Raw genomic sequence first — 17,381 nt, 5'->3', positions numbered from 1 at the left:
CTTTTTAAAAATATATACTTTGATATACAAATATATCCTTTTGTATATATACAAAACTATATATACACATATACTTTTCTCTCTCTATAAAAATATATACAAATATATACCTTTCTATACATACAAATATGTTGCTAGAATTTTCATTGGAATTATATGCACAGCTCAATTTAGAGAGAATTGACATTTTTACCATGTTGAGTTTTCCAGTTCATGAACACATGCTTCTCCATTTACTTAGATTTCGTTGAATAACGATGTGTAGTTTTCAGTATTGTTATATGTGGCCCTTCCCCAAATTTTTATATTGACATTCTAACCTCCAGTACCTGATAATGTGACCCTACTTGGAGGTAAGGTCTATATAAAGGTAATCAATTTAAAATGAGCTCATTAGAACAAAACCAATTCAATACGATTGTTGCACTTATGAAAAGGTGAAATTTGGAGACACATGAACATGACGGTATACCATATGAAGATGAAGGCAGAGACTGAGATGATGCCAAAGAATGCTAAAGATTAAGGTTAGTAGCGAACCACCAGAAGCTAGGAGAGAGGCATGAAACAGATTCTTCCTCACAACCTTCAGATGGAAACAACCCTGCTAGCACCTTGATCTTGGATTCCCAGCCTCCAGAGCTGTGAGACAATACATTTCTGTTGTTTCAACCACTCAGTTTGTGATACTTTTTACAGCAGCCCTAGAAAACTATTACAAACATCAAATGTATATGTCTTGATAGATTTATATTTATTTCATTTTTGAATTTTTCTTTTCTAAGATTTTAATATTTTCCTAGTAAATGCTGAATATTTCATTTGTCTCATATTAAGACAGGAATTTCTCAAATTTATAAGTTTTTATTGATACTTCAACTAAAAATACTGTTATTTAAAAGGACACTACAAATTTCAAGTTAGATCTCTGGGCTCTTACAACTAATTTTTTCACTTTTAGTATCTATTTAATTCAATTTGCCTAATTAAATGTGTTCACATCCTATTTGGCAACTTCACTGCATAACTGTGAAGAAACACTTAGAGTCAAGTGGTATATTGATATTCTATGACTTATATACTCTAGGTATTTCTTGAAAGTAGAGTTAAAGCAAAGACTTATTGCATTTCACCATGTAAGCCACCAGTCCCCAGAAAAATAATTTACATGTTCTATAACATTAAATAAGTTATATTTTCATTAAATTCATTTATTTCTCAGAGATAAGGCATTTTAAGATTACATCCATTAAATCTAAGAGTTTAGCTTTAACTTTTCCCTCCTTTCTCCTTAGCACCCTTACAACCTCCACAATATAAGGCTTAACTGGCCACATATTATATTTAATCATCAAATCAATTGTCTCAATACTTTTCTAATTCTTGCATACCTTTTTTTTTTGTCACTAAGATGTCTTTCTTGGTCGTTGTTTGGTTATCCCTGCTAGATCAGGTGCCCACGTGGTGTACTCCATTGATAGCTCTCTTTATGCTTGTGTATCATGAGATGTTTAAATGGACTACGTGGTTTTCCTCTGCCAAACTATGAGTTCCATGCTGGCAGGGATAGAGTCTGCTGGCCCCCTGTGTATATCCTCAACCCTCACACAATGCCTATTCACTATGCATTTAGCTCTAGTACACAGCTGCAGGTGCTCCATATTTATACGTTTAGTGAATGAATGAATGAATGAAAAGATAAACAGTAACTGAGTCAAATAATCTTTCCATAAAATTCTAATTTTGTAACTATTTAATATAAACAATTATATTTTCTTGACATTAATTATCTATTTAACTGGAAGGCTAAAAAATCTAATACATTCAAATTTATAGGCATAACCTAAACTAATCATATCTCACTAGCCACATTTGCTTTCAACACTTTATTCCATGTTCATAATACTGATGTCAACATTGACATCAAATATTCAAATACAATATAAGCAGCTTGAACTTTCTCAGTGAATTTAAACTTGAACACATCAGGAGCTGCAAGGTCAAGAATTCTCTGTTTTTCCCTGCAGGAAGCATATTTTACTAGTAAGTAAACAGAGACAAGGGTAAGAGTTCTCTCTTTGCTTTCATTTTTTCTCTTCATAAAGGGATCTAATAGTAGCCATCTTGGAGGGATTGGTGGGAATTAATTGTGGAGTCCCAGGAGCTCCTTAGAAGAGGGTAATACCCTTACCCAGAAAATGATTTTTTGCACTGAAACTAATCAAATAGAATCCAGATAAACGTTATTTAGTGCTTATCTCTTAGGACATGAACAGACAGAAGGTTAGGACTCTATCTCAGTGAAATGCCAAGGATAATGGCTTTGTGTCCACCCAACTGTGGCTTTGTAACTGAGTTTTTCTGTTTTATTTAGATATTTGCAGTTGCTTAAATACAGTCAGTGAGTGCTCAAGAAATGCTGACTTAAAATATTTCATGAGTGAGTCATTCATCATCACATGTTCCTTTGAGGTAGGTAAAATGCTGTCACTCTCACCTGCCCATTCTTATTTGATAAATGCTAATTGATATTATCTGACTTTCAAATAAATTGTAAGAAGGTGGGTTGGTTACATCCCTTCTTATTAATTTCGGTTGAATAGTTCTGACTTGTACCTAATCCTGATGAATAGCTTGTAACTGATTGTCTTAGTGTTTGCTTCACACCTCAACACTATTGGGAATAATATAAAGGAAAGCTGCCTTCCCTAAACAGAAAGGAAGAAAAAACTCAGCAAGGGAATCAGCATAAAAAAGATTAAAGAATGAATATAATGATAATACAGAGATCCACAGATCCTTGGATGTTACAACGGCTCCCTAGAAATAAAAGTCTTCTCTAAATAGGAACCTGAAGTTTTATATATTTTTTATTTAAAATATACATAATTGAAAAATTTAGTGTAGTATTAAGTTTTAATCATTGCCATTTTTAGATGACTATTTATATGTACACAGGATGAACAATCTTTCTTCGTATAAACATGGATTGCCTGCCTTAATAATTAATAGACTGATGTATTCTAGGGAAACAAATTTTCCCCCTTCTAAATTTTTCCAGCATGCCAATCATTTAACTCAAAACCAGTTATTATATTTAACAATTCAAAAATGTGCTTTGTAAAGTAAATAATTTTCATTCCCGTAATGCCATGTGGCCTTAGTCTTTCAGGTTTTTTTTTTGTTTGTTTTGGTAGTGAATCACTTGAAAATATAGTAAGAGTTGATAGTACAAAACCAGTGTACTATAATTATTTGTGATGAAGAAATTAACCTTAAGCTAAGCTACACTCTCATTTGCTTGTGATCGGTGCTCAGGGACACTGATTATTTAAAAAAATGGAATTAGCTTTTTTCTAATATTTCTTGGTTGCACTGTGGTCTTAGCTTTGTTAGTACTTCTGTTCCCAGTACTGTTTTAAGAGGAAAGAAAGAGGCATGTAGCCAGTGGAGAAGGTTTCAGGACACCTAGAGCTCTCTACATGTAATAATTTGAGAATTTAGATACCTGAAAGTCTTGACATGAAGTTCAATTTGGAAGAAACCCTCAAAAGGCACTGAGCTGTTAATCATTTTTTTCCACTGAGTCTAGAGCGTTGTTTTACAGGAACAGCAGAGTTCCATCTTAAATTTCTACCAAAAGAAAAGTCAGTGACTTAAAAAAAAGTTCATAATAACAACATCACTAAAATCAAATTGCCTTCCAGAGGAAAGTAAAAAAGTGAAAGCTGTGAAGAATGGAAGCAACAGAGAATAAATCATTGCTCTATCATTTTCTGTAGCATCCTAAACTGTGATAAGTACCTGATCATAGCTGTGTCTCAATTTCTAGTCTCTGAGCCAAGTTAGTACCACCTGGTGTGATTTGAAATCACCCCAAAGAGCTGATGATGCCTCATGGAAAATAGTGAAAGACATTCTATATAGCAGATATTCCTCTCCAAGTCCAAAAAGCTATTTTTTTCCCCCCTGGCACATTCTGCCACTTTCATTTCTGATATTAACCCAGATCATCTTTGTTCATCAGAGGATTTGGTTCTGCCTCTTTCATTTCAGCTTCACCTTAATTTAGCTTAGGATGTAACAATCAAGCTCTATTCTTGCAAAGGAGACTGGGCCAATATATTACGGATTATTCAGTCAATTACTATTTCAGGCGGAAGGAGTATTGCAGGAACACTGCTTCTGGAGTTCTATTTCTAAGACTTTTATTTAATGCCTGCCCATGACTTCCAGTTCCAGTGTTGATCTTGGATTTTTAATGGACAAATTAAGGGAAGTAAACAGTAGAGAGTGCAGTTTATCGACAAAAGTTTCTATCAACACTCTTTCCTCAATCCTCTTCACCCAAGGATAATGTAATTTCAAGAGATACTAGAATCCACAGAATGGTCTTTTTTTTTTTTTTTCTATAGGCCAGCCTTGTTGATGAGTGCGTACTGGTTGACCATAGTCTAGAAAGATGCCTTCCTTGATTCCTTGATCCCTGCCTAACTGTGCCAGTCAACAGGGACTGGTCAATATTAGAGAACTCTAGCAAACAAAACAAACAAATAAACAAACAAACAAAAACTTGGAGAAACATTGAGGAATTGATTTAGCAGTCTCAAGTTACTTTGTCTCTGGGCATGGAAGACTGGCCTTAGGAGTGTACAGTAACATTAGAAAGGATAATATTTTTAAAAATAATTATGGGCTGGATGCAGTGGCTCACGCCTGTAATCCCAGCACTTTGGGAGGCTGAGGCGAGCAGATCACGAAGTCAGGAGATCGAGACTATCCTGACTAACATGGTGAAACCCCATACTCCAATGGGAGCTCTGATGCCTTCTAAAGAAATCTTTTTTAAAAAGCCCCAATTATTTGCCTAAGCCAATGTATAGAAGGGTTTTTCTGATGTTGTCTTCTAGAATTTTTACAATTTCAGGTCTTAGATTTAAGTCATTGATCCATCTTGAGTAGATTTTTGTATAAGGTGAGAGATGAGGGTCCAGTTTCATTCTTCTACATGTGGCTTGCCATTATCCCAGCACCATTTGTTGAATTGAGTGTCCATTCCCCCCTTTAAGTTTTTGTTTGCTTTGTTGAAGATCAGTTGGCTTTAATATTTGGCTTTATTTCTGGGTTCTCTATTCTGTTCCATTGGTCTATGAGCCTGCTTTTAAACCAGTACCATGCTGATTTGGTGACTATGGTCTTACAGTATAGTATAGTCAGGTAATGTAATGCCTCCAGATTTGTTCTTTTTGCTTAGTTTTGCTTTGGCTATGCTCTTTCTTGGTTCCATATGAATTTTGTGTTGTCCTGTCTAGTTCTGTGAAGAATGATGGTGGTATTTTGATAAGAATTGCATTGACTTTGTAGATTGCTTTTGGCAGTATGGTCATTTTCACAATATTGATTCTAACCAAAAGCAGATGCAACAAAAACAGTGATAAGTAGGTGGGATTTAATTAAACTAAAAAGCTTCTGCACAGCAAAAGAAACAGTCAGCAGAGTAAACAGACAACCACAGAGTGGGAGAAATCTTCACAATCTATACATCCAACAAAGGACAAATATCTGGAATCTATAAGGAACTCAAACAAATTAGCAAGAAAAAACAAACAATCCCATCAAAAACCTGGGCTAAGGACATGAGTAGACAATTCTCAAAAGAGGATGTACAAATGGCCAAAAAACGTATAAAAAAATACTCAACATCACTAATGATTAGGAAAATGCAAATCAAAACCACAATCTGATATCACCTTACTCCCCCAAGAAAGGCCATAATCAAAAAAAAAAAAAAAAAAAAAAAAGATGTTTGCAGGGGTATGGTGAAAAGGGAACACTTTTACACTGTTGGTGGGAATGTAAACTAGTATAACCACTGTGGAAAACAGTGTGGGGATTCCTTTAAGAATTAAAAGTAGAACTACCATTTGATCTAGCAATCCCATTATTGAGTGTTTGCCCAGAAAATAAGTCATTATATGAAAAAGACACTTGCATAAGCATGTTTATAGCAGCACATTTTGCAATTGCAAAAAGGAACTAACCCGAAGTCCGTCAATCAATGAGTGGATAAAGAAATTGTGTATATACACAATATATATACATACACACAATGGAATACTATTCGGCTATAAAAAGGAATGAAATAATGGCATTCACAGCAACCTGAATGGAATTGGGGACCATTATTCAAGTAAACTAATTCAAAAATGGAAAACCAAACATTGTATGTTCTCACTCATAGTGGGAGTTAAGCTATGAGGATGCAAAGGCATAAGAATGATACAATAGACTTTGGGGACTTGAGGGAAACAGTGAGAGGCAGGTGAGGGATACAAGACTACAAAGTGGGTACAGTGTGTACTGCTCGGATGAGGGGTGCACTGAAATCTCACAAATAACTACTAAAGAACTTACTCATGTAACCAACACCACCTGTTCCCCAAAACCTATGGAAAAAAAGCCCAATTCAACTAAGACATAAAGAAAGCTTCTAAGAAGGTGAAACAATCTGGTTTCTCTAGGGTGTTACTAAGATTGGGAGTTTACACAGATTTTAAAGGAAGACTGAGAGTCTTTTGTGTCCACTTCAGTCTGGTTCCAAGTGTGTGGTGATCTTTTATGATGCCACCGTATACTTTTATGGGACTTTGGTCAATGAGAAAGATACCAGTAATATATTTTTTACCTACCAATACAGGGGTATGTTAAGGCCCCTCCATCTTTGTTTGTTTTCACCTAATGTTACTGTGAGACTAAGGGAGATAGTTGGGTACCACCTGGGATTGTGTAGGTCACTTCAGGAAATAATGGATGCAAGGATGAAGAAAAATGAAAAGTGGCCAGAAAAGAAATGTTGGCTTCTTGTTCCAAATCCATTATTTCATAAAACAATTGAAGCCATTTTCCAATGTTAATTTGCCCATCTCTCATAAGGAGATGGCACTTCCTATTCATGATTCCTTATGAGAATAGTGTGACATTTAATCAACTGCTTATAAGGAAACATAGTGGAGAATATTATCTAAAATAACACTGTTATTTTACTTATGTTTAAGTGGATAGTAGTTTTATGTTATTCAAAATGTGGTTTTATAGAACACATAGACTCCAGCCTAACTGCCAGGGTAGGCTGATCCTGAATAATTTATTTCAGAATGTTCTGTCACTTTGTACTGGCACTTAAATGGAAAAAGTTCTCTAATATTCATTTTGATGAATAATTAGTTTAGGAGGAATCTCTAGATTGTAGTCTTGGATTTCAGAGTTGAAATTTAATCATTTCAACACAGTTGTCTTCAATGCCAACATAAACCAGAGATCAATTATATCTAATCAGTGAATGGATTTAATGCATGGTTCACAGGTTGTGGGAACTAATTAATATTTGTAAGCATATTATCAAAATTCTTAAGTAAAGGGCATTATATGATTTACATTATAGTAGTTTGGGTTGAAGTTAAAAAAATAATTCTAACATATTGCATCTGGAACAAGGGAAAATGAAAAAAAAAAGACATTTTTAGTTAGGCTAATATTTTCCATTCTGAAATGTAGCTGGGATATAATAGCAAATAAAACACTTAGAGAAACAATTGATAAAACCAGTATTGAAAAGATTGACAAAGGATTTTTTTCCCTCTCCCTCTTCCAAAGGCGAACCTCCACACAAAATCTTAGCCTGAAGTTTTCAACTGTCTGCTACAAACAATTGCCACTTTCCAAGTGCAGACTGGCAAGTGCACAAAGAGCAAAGTTTAGTCAAAGTTCATTTTCAGGTCATCCACCCTGGAACCATCAATCTGGACAACCTCTGCGTAACCTCTTCCAAGATTGTGGACTGGAACGGGATCCTTTGCAGTCTCATTAGAGCATGCAACAATTAATTTGTCCTAAATAAGAAATTAAACAGTCAAGTACAGTGTAGAGAAGAGGTCAGGAAATGGGTCTTGAGGTGCATTCACAGCCACTGTTTGGAAGTTTTCCCCAGGCCTATAGGAAGGTGGGGCAGATTCCAAAGAGAAATCACTGTGTAGGACAAACATGACAAAACCATGCAAAACACATGCATAAGTAGAAGAGAAATTTAACCTGAGAACAAATAGTCAGTGTTTTTAATGCTGCTCAGGCTTGTCTGTCTTTTAGGAGACTTAAGGTGAGAACTCAGGCAAAGATACTTCACAAGTCCAGTGCCAATAAACCCAGAAAACTCAACACCATTGTCCTTGAACATACTTCTGATTGTATGCTACTCTTGTATTCATGAGCTAGACATTCTGTTATGAGAAAATGGGAGAAAAAGGTCTGATGTAGAGTTCTATTGAGTTATGCTGTTTGTGAAGTCACAGTGAATTGAACCATTGTCTTCCAAGATACCATTTTGACATAATTAGAGAAGTTGAATGGTTATCATTAGCAATGCACACAGGAAATTTTGAAAAATAGATAAAATGCTATTTCTTAGCAATAGAAGAATACAAAGTTCTTAACTACTGTCTTATACAAAACTATGATATCTATATGTGTCTATCATAATTTTGCATATGATATCTATGTATCATATTTTTTCATTAGCTGAAAGTTAGTCTTTTTATGGTAAAATAGAAATGTAAAAATCGTGGCATTATATGTTATATGTGTATATGTGATCAGATTTTTTAAAGCCTCTACATCTCTTTATATTTGATGAACTTAGTACAATGTAAATCTATAATAATAAATTATAGATTTATTTAGTAAAATAGTATACCATATAAGATATAAAGAATAAAATATAAATAATGAAATAAAAGTAAATACAGATCGTTGACTGAGAAGTTGCTCAAGGTACCAAGAGTTGGAAAGTGAAAAGGTTCTGAAAAGATCAAGTTTATTGGAAATTTATGGTTACACAGCATCAAGAAAAAAGATAAAATCATTCTCAAGTCCATTGAATATTTACCATAAATGTGAAAAGACACATCTTTGAACATTAAAAATTCTGACCATTAAATTACTATGGGATACTAAGTCTCTGATTTTGCTTCCTCCACACCATATTAAGCGTCAATGTTTCCACACCATATTAAGCGTTAATGTTAGCACCTTTGTCTTACAAGACTATCCATTTTTTTAACCAGAAAATAAGCAATTATCTTATGATCTAGCCTTTTAAATATCACATTTGTTGAAGTATAATTTACATTTAGTAAAATTTACCCTTTTAGCTGTATAATTCCACGAGTTTTGATAAATATATACAAGTGTATAACCACCACCATAATCAGGATATTGAACACTTCCATCATCCCGTGAAATCTCCTCATGCTTCTTTGTAGTCAGTTTCCTCACCCTGTTCATGGCCATCGCTGATATGATTACAGTTCTTTTAGTTTTACCTTAGTTTAACGTTTATTTTTGCATTTTCAGACTATCATATACATGGAATCCTTCATGTGATTGTTTCTGTCTTTTTCACTAAACATAATGAACACATGTTGTATTCAGTAGTTTGTGCCTTTTTATTGCAGAATAATATTCCACTGTGTGAATGACAACAATTTATGCATTCACTGGCTGAGGGGTATTTGAGTGGTTTCCTTTTTTTTTTTTTTTTTTTCCAGATGGAGTTTTGCTCTTGTTGCCCAGGCTGGAGTGCAATGGTGTGATCTCGGCTCACCACAACCTCCGTCTCCTGGGTTCAAGCGATTCTTCTGCCTCAGCCTCCAAGGTAGCTGGGATTACGGGCATGCGCCACCATGCCCGGCTAATTTTGTATTTTTGGTAGAGATGGGGTTTCTCCATATTGGTCAGGCTGTCTCAAACTCCCTCTTCAGGTGATCCGCCCGCCTCGGCCTCCCAAAGTGCTGGGATTACAGGCGTGAGCCGCTGCACCTGGCCTGTTTCCAGTTTTTAGTGATTATTCACAAAGCTGCTATAAAAATTCATGTATGGGTTTTTGTGTAAACATAAAGTTTAATTTCTCTTGGGTAAATATCTAGGAGTAGGACTGCTGGGTGATATGGTAAATGTATGTTTAACTCTGTAAGACCTTATAAGAAAATGCCAAATGATTTTCCAAAGTGATGGTATCATTTAGTATTCCCACTAGCGATGTTTGAAAGTTCTAATTTTTCCATCTCTTTGCCAGTACTTGATAGCATCAGTTTTTGAATTTTAGTATTTCTAATATATGCATAGTAGTATCTCATCATAGTCATGTCACAAACTATGACAGAGACTGTAGACTTAATACAGCCTTGGGGAAAGACTAAATGTGTATGCTTGTCCATTTCAAGTGAGTATATACTGCTTATCTTCTTTCCTGATAGGAGTGGAAATGGTCACATTTTCCAGGTTTTAATTTGCATTTTCCTAATGGCTAATGATGTTGAACACTTTTCATGCACATATTGCCATCCATATTTCTTCCTTGGTGAAGCCAAAATATTACCAAGTTCTAAGCAAGTGCCAGTAGCTGCCCACTTCCAAACTTCTTGTTGAATGAGAAAAATGAAACCTTATTTGTGTTACACCAGTGATAGATGTTCTTTGTTGCATGAAGCTGAAGGCATTCCCAAATTACACAATCTTCTTTTTAAATTATGACTTCATGTTCACATTTCTGTATCCCCATTTTCTGTTGTTAATGGCATCATCATTACACCATCATCTAAGGCAGAAAATTAACCCATTTTTAATTTGTATTGCTCTCTTATCTCTCAAAGCAACAATTCACATCTCTTGCTGAACTATTACAATATTCCTGTCACCGGTTTCCATGCCGCCAGTTTTTCCTCCACATTGATATTAGCATTTCCACTTTAAAATGCAAATGAGACACTGAAACTTCCCACTTAAGACCTTTAGTAGTTTACCACTGCTTGCACAGACAGATCTGAAGGTCTTAGAATAGCATGCATATCCTTTCACAATCTTTCCCCAGTCTGCCTTCTCAGCTTCATCATGTCTCTGCTCCTCCTTTTACTTCCTGCACTCACTCGTGTTTTATGCTCCTATAGAACAGAATAATTCATCCTTCTCTTTCACAATTCAGAGTCCTTGAAATGTTGTTTGCTCTGTTGGCTTTCGAAAGGCCTCTCCTCTTTCTCTTATCTGGACAATCTCTATTCATTTTTCCAGGCCAATATCATACATTACTTCTATAAAACACTCCTCACCCCTTCTGAAGAGAGTTCTGTACTTCCTTCCTTGTGCTTCCATGGAACTTTATCCCTTCCTTTATTTTTGTACTTTCTCACATTAGGTTTTTATGTGATGGTTTTCTCTAACAGTGTTTTTGAAATAGGTAATAACTATAAATGATATTTTGAGATCTCTGAAACAACTGCACTGTGATATTAAAAAACCAGCCATAAAAATACCAGTCTCATAAAATGATTAAAAGTGATGATGTTCAGTCTATAAATTAATCAGGAGAAATGGGGATATAAGTTTTAGCAAGTTTGTGTCATTATGAGTTTGTATAAAAGGTTTTGTTAGAAGAAATAAAGGCTTAAGGCCATGTGACATGTGAACTATGTTTCCAGATAAGGAGATGGCTGAACAAATGACTCCTTTTTTAATCACCTGTTCTATTTTTTATGATTTAATATATGAATCTCTTTTATATGATTGCATTTTAGATTTGATTGATTTGAGTTTTTAATTGTTAAATATGGAATTGATGAGACTTGGTTTTATGGGAATATAATTGGATGTAAATTAGGCTTTGGTCAAATTTAAACTGAAAATTTATCAGGGAAATTTTTAATCCTTTTTCTTTCTTTTTGCCTCAGTTTCCTCGTTTGTAAAATTAAAGTGCCAGTTTAGATGACCTTGAAGGTCCTAAGGAGGTTGAAGAGTTGAAGATTACAGTTTTATGTAGAGGAAATAACTGTGTAGTTCATCAACTCTTTCATTTTTCAAGACATTATTTTGGCTTCTGGAAGCTTATGAAAAATCCCCTCATTTACCACTATTTGTATTCATTATCTAGACATTGTCTTCATATAGAAATGGTACTAGTAATCACATCAGTTCTAATATGGAAAATGATGTGTTTCTTTCCAGTAGCCAAATTTTAAACGTGAAACATGATAGGCTGAAGGAACCAGTGCTGTCGGAATTACCTATATGTAATTATTGCAAAACCATATCATTTTTTAGAATTGCTTCAAATCTTGAGAAGATTTAATACCATAGGGACTGATAAGTTCTACAGCCTCAGAGGCAGAGCTGTTTGCACCGCAGCCTGGAGAAGTGCTGCAGAGTTCTTTCTTGTGTGCAGCTATAGTCAATGCGGACTGCCTTTATATCATTTGGTGAATTGGTTAGAGCAGCATTCCCAAGTATGGAATATGCTACCTCTACAACCTGAGAAGAAATATTAGGTGTCATTCTTCATGGTAGGGATCCTGCAACATAATAATTTGCCCTTTACATAGGAGGGGATGTTCTGGCATACTACACATCACTTGACCGCTTAAAATTGTAATGTTATATAAAATTTGTAGGCCCCTGAATCTTTATAAGATTTATCCTCCACCTTCTAGAGCACATGTGTTTTAATAAAGGCCTCCTACACACTTGTCAATTCTTGATCTTCTTGTCTGATTAACATGATGCTGTCAATATAGTGGACCAATGTGGTGAGTTGTGAAATGTCTAGATGAGTCAGGTGATTCATCTAGATTCTGACAAAGGTTGTAGAGTTAACGTAGCCTTGAAGCAAGACTAAATGTTTATGTTTGTCCACTTCAACTGGATATGTGTTGCTTCTTATCCTCTTTCCTGATAGGAGTGAAAAAGATCACATTTGCCAGATCAATGACTACAGCTTGTACCAGAGGCTGTGTTAATCTGTTTTGGTAAACACATCACATCTGGCACAGCAGCTGCAATTGGTTAAGTTTATGGTAGTGAAATGTCATCTTCAGGATCCATCTGGTTTTGTCGTATTCATTAGGCAATGATGAATTTAATAGAGACGTGATGGTGTCCACTACCCCTACATTTTTTTTAGGTCTATAAGTGTGACACTATCCTCTACCATTATCACCAGGATGAAATATTATTTTGGGTTACAAAAGGAAAGTTTCAGAGGTTTGCATTTGGCTTTCTCTGCTGTGGTAGGTTGTACCTTACACACCAAGGACCAATTATGGAGGTTCTGCATACTACCAAGTATGTTCAGCCTAATTACACATTGGAGACCAAAGCAGTGATCACCATGGACTTAGTAGACGGACCTGCTGTAAGCCATACCTAGGTCAGGACTCTACTTTATACCTGGCTCCCATATATCTCCACTTGAACAGGGGGCCATGATGACTTTTTGGGCCTGTGGTTATCAATGTTAACATGGATCCTGTGTCCAATAGCCGTAAAAATATATGAGTATTCCTTTCTCAAGTTTATGGCTTAGATCTCCTTAGGGAGAACTACCAAATATACTTGCTACAGGGTTGTAAATTTCCTTCTCCTAAGGACTCAGCATCTCTTTCAGTCATTGAATTTTATGCCTCAAAACTGGCTGGAGCCTATAAACAGCTTTTTAGTGGAGCAACTGCTGTCATTCTCTTGATTATCTATCCTCAATTTTTTTGGTTGTGTAACCAAACCAACACTTGTTGGCTGTCCATCTGTTTCTCCTAAGAATGCCATGTTCTTTCAACCATGTCATCCCGGGTTTCATAGTCCTGTTCCATCCCTTTCAGGACCCTGACCTTGGAACAACAGACCTGCTGGGATTGAGAATTTAGCTGCAAATATACTATCTTTTTTTTTTTTTTTTTTTTTGATGGAGTCTTGCTCTGTCACCAGGCTGGAGTGCAGTGGTGTGATCTCGGCTCGCTGCAACCTCTGCCTCCCAGGTTCAAACGATCCTCCTGCCTCAGCCTCCCAAGTAGCTGGGACTACAGGTGCACACCACCATGCCCAGATAATTTTTTTGTGTTTTTGGTAGAGACAGGTTTTCACCACGTTGGCGTGATGGTCTCAATCTCTTGACCTAGTGATCTGCCCGCCTTGGCTTCCTAAAGTGCTGGGATTACAGGCATGAGCCACCGCGCCTGGCCATATGCTATCTTATAATTAAGTTCTGGGCCTGATATTTTGCCTTTCTGGCACTTTGGTTGCAAAAGATTAGAGCCCTTTAGATGCTGCCAAAGAGGCCCTCTGGCTTTCATACTTTGACTTAAATTATTGATTAATTTTTCTGTCTTTTGTTATAATCTCCGTTACTAAATTTCCCAGATTTCTTGAATACCTGAGATATCGCCCACACCAATGCATTCTCTTTCACTAGGTTGCCATTGACAAAGATTTTGTCAGTGGACCTGTTATAGCATGCCAGGGACCATCAGTAATCCACCTAGCACAAGGGACAGGGTCCTCACTCCCATCTGGCCAGTGAATGATCCAGCTCCAACATTCCATTTTAGAGCCTGCTTCCTAGGATTACTCTTGGTACTGTTTTTTATCAAATTCCCTGGAAAAATGCTCTAATTGAGAAATGTGTTTTCAGGAAGTCTCAGATTATTATGGAAATTGGCTCATGCAATTGTGGAGGCAGAGAAATCCCATACTATGCCTTTTGCAAGCTAGAGAACCAGGAAATTTGGTAGTATCATTCAGTTCAAGTCCAAAGAGGTAGAGTAAGTGGGGTGGGCAGTGGCTGGTGTACGTTGTGGAGTCTGAAAGCCTGAGAACCAGGAGCTCTGATGTCTGAGGGCAGGAGAAGATGAATGCTTTAGCTAACGGAAAGACAAAGTAAATTTGCTTTTCCTCTACCTTTTTGTTCTATTTGGGTCTTCAACAGATTGAACGATGTCTGTACAAATTGGTGTGGGTTTATCTCCTTTACTCAGTCTACTGATTCAAATGACAATCTCTTCCCAAAACACCTTCACAGATACACCCAGAAATAATTTTTACTAGCTATGTGAACATCTCTGAACCCAGTCAAGTTGATATATAAATAAGCCATGACAATATGTAAAGAGTCAGGGAAGAAGGATTGGGCAACAGGAGAAGTTGAATGGCCATGCAGTTGCAAGAAAGGCCCCAGTTAATCATACAGAGAGCTCTGGAGCTTTGACGACCTTTCAGCATTATCTGAATTCAAGGCATGGGGCCCAAACACTTCTACTCCTACATTAACTGGTTGTTAAGTAAAAGTTGCCTTCAAAGTAGAGGGACTTTGGGCAAGTGACTTTCTCCTACCAAAGGCAGTTTCTAAAAGAAAACTCTATTGTAAGCAGTCAATAGCTACCACTCCTGGAAGATATGGGAATGAATGTTATGGTCCTGAAGGGGTATCTTGGCAGCACATTACAGCATCTACTACAGATATCATAGAAAGTGGTGTTTAGTGTCCTTTAAAATTTTCTCGATTTAAGTGTCATTTTATTTTAGTACTATTCTTAAAAAATGAGTGTTTTATTTATAATAAATAAATAAAAGTAAATTTGAGTCTTCATTAAAAAGCCAAGACACATAGCTTTCTAATTTCTAAATTTCTATCTGTGATTGTTAAATTAAATTTTCTCAAGATTGAGGTGATTGGAGAAATTGATTTGGCTATAAGTAACTCAGTAGAAAAGTCAGTATTGGAAAAACTTGTTGCTTAGCACCTACCATATTTCTTGTTTAAAATAAAAATATTGCCGTAGAACATTATTTATATTCTTTCCAAGGGATATTCCTGTCACTCTCAATCAGGACTAGAGCATGTATTGTCCCGGCTGCTGAGAGTATTGGCTGCCATAGCTCACAGTTGAATTCTCCCTCCAGTGTTTGTTCGTAGTCAAAGGATGCCACTTTGCCTACAGTTATGTCTTATTCCCATTTCATGGCACCCCTTATCCTGCAATTGAACAATGTGAGGTAAAAAAGGCTCAGTCCCTTTGCCTTAATTCAAAGCAACTTTGAAGGACCATCTCACCAATAGTCTCCCACAAGAATAGCTAATACCTGTATTGTGATTGCCTCATGGCTTAATCCTTCCCTCTACCCAATTCTGTTTTCCCTTTTTCCTTGTACCTGAGAACATTCTCCAATAAATTTTCTGCAGGCAAATATCCATTTCAAAGCCTGTTTCTAAAAAACTCAACCTTGAAAAAACCCTTTCTGTAATTTGATTATGGGAAAAAGAGAAATAATTCTCTAAACAATTATGATAAAATTGAGTAGATACATAATGTGTTGAATTCTAAAATTTAATTTTCAAAGATAGGAGTTATATTTTATATTAAGCGTATAAACATAAAAATATGTTTAAATTGATAATTATGATGTAATTTTTAGTACTTACTATCCTATTGTAATTAGCAGTTTATTATTGATAATCGGAAATTTCAATTACTCTTTTTCTTCATATACAATTCCAGGATTCTCAGGGAGCAGTCTTTCACTAAAATGTTTCAGGAAGAGTGAGGAAAAGGAATTGCAAACATTTTGAGAGAACTATACCATTAATGACCCTGGAAGCAAAACAGAAATGGGAAAAAATAATGTTCTCAGAAACAAAATTTGTGTCACCTCGGCAAAGAAATGTAATGTCTCTAAGCAATTATTGTCCTTTTTGTGAAATAAAGACAATGCTTTAGCACAAACTCTGGCTTAATGTTCATTTAGTGTAGACTCTACTTAAAAGCATTTTGACACCATCTTACAGACTTTTATTACAGGCAACATGGCTGAGTAGATGTTCAGACACCACTGCTTAAGGAATAACACTTAAAATGCAGATAAATTATAAAACAATCATTGAAAAATGTATGGCTAATTCGTGAAGTGAGGGAAATCTTCAGAAGCCAAAACAAGAAAACATGAATCTAGAGATGTAAATAAACATAATATTGGACATTTGCTGCTGTGTATCTGCGTTGCCTAGGTGACCTATTTGGATTTGTTCAGGTGGCATGCATACCAGGTAAGATCTTATCAGATACACTGCACAAAATCTACTTTGCTATCAGAGGCCACTAGAGCAACCTTGCTTCTTAGATTACTTAGGCATGACTCTGACACCAGTTCTTTCTGCTTAGCATACTCAGGGCACACGTATTAGGATCTCTGAATGGTAACTAAGTGAGCAGCAGGTGCCTCCCATACTGTCCCCTAGGACTTTTTCCTAATTTCATGTGCAAACGTCAATTCTGGACAAAATATTTCAACATGAAAGGCAGGACTTCAATACTTTTAGAAGTAATATGTAATCTCTGCATAAGAAGGGACTCTTAATCAATACATCAAAATCATAAAATGTAATGAAAGAGAGATAAATATGACTGCATAAACTTGTCAAAAGACCCCTAAAACAGAGGAAATGTCAAATCACAAAGTGGGAGAAAAATTGTAACACACATAGCCAAAAATGGATGATGTCCATAACATTAAAA

The sequence above is a fragment of the Piliocolobus tephrosceles genome, chromosome 4 (genome assembly GCF_002776525.5).
Source record: "Piliocolobus tephrosceles isolate RC106 chromosome 4, ASM277652v3, whole genome shotgun sequence".
NCBI lineage: Eukaryota > Metazoa > Chordata > Mammalia > Primates > Cercopithecidae > Piliocolobus > Piliocolobus tephrosceles.
Note: the sequence above shows the minus strand (reverse complement) of the source record.